Raw genomic sequence first — 875 nt, forward strand, 5'->3', positions numbered from 1 at the left:
CAAACTTTCTCTCTTTTTGAAAAGTCTTCCCAGCAGAGAAGAGTAGTAAGAGACTGAAGCCAAAGATGTTCAATACAATAAATAAAACGTGAGTGGTGCCTGCATGGCACAGTCAGTTGAACATTCAACTCTTGGTTTCAGCTCGAGACATGATCTCAGGGTCATGAGACCAAGCCCCGAGTCGGGCTTTGTGCTGAGCATGGAGTCTTCTTGAGATTCTCTCTCCCTCTCCCCTTGCCCCTTCTGCTTGTACTCTCTCTTTAAAATAAATAAATAAATTTAAAAAACAGACTTGAGAGAAAGAGGGTCCTATTGGTTACGGGGATGTTTGTTTGTGAATCATACTCTATGTTTTGACATTGCATTTTAAATTGACCTTGAAGAATTTCTTTTATCTGAATGTATTTTATAAATTGATGCAAAGGACAATGGAAATCATTTAAAAAGACAAACTGAGCTTTATGCAGTGGCAGTATTGTAGCCAATGAGGTTTATCTGAGGCGCGATTGTAGCTAATTAAAAAGACAAACTGTAACCTAGAAATTATCTTAACTTAGAAGAGAAAATAGAAATTTTAGCATATGATTTTTCCCTAATTTTTTCCTCTTTCAAAGAAAGAGGGAAAAAACCAGACTGTATAAAGCCAAAATTAAATATTAAATGTGAAATTCAGTTTTGCTTCAGCTCATTACAGGACTGAAAATATTTTATATCAAAAAACTGTCAAATATCAAATATTTTATATCAAAGTAACTGTTAAATTAAAAAAAATCTTTGCAAGACTTAGGGAAATGATGGAATAAAAAACATTATTTATAGCCATGAAATTACAGTTGTATTGACACATACAAGCTTTCAAATAGAAAAAAAGATAT

General features: G+C 33.0%; 1 non-coding gene across 1 annotated transcript; it reads left to right on the forward strand.

Annotated features, from left to right (window-relative positions):
- The first annotated feature begins 455 nt into the window (after window positions 1-455).
- LOC129516697 (U4 spliceosomal RNA) lies at window positions 456-591 on the forward strand. The gene has a single exon (XR_008665831.1). It is a non-coding gene; the product is annotated as a U4 spliceosomal RNA (small nuclear RNA).
- Window positions 592-875: the final 284 nt, after the last annotated feature.

Source organism: Nyctereutes procyonoides, unplaced genomic scaffold (genome assembly GCF_905146905.1).
Source record: "Nyctereutes procyonoides isolate TBG_1078 unplaced genomic scaffold, NYPRO_anot_genome, whole genome shotgun sequence".
In the NCBI taxonomy this organism is placed as follows: Eukaryota; Metazoa; Chordata; class Mammalia; order Carnivora; family Canidae; genus Nyctereutes; species Nyctereutes procyonoides.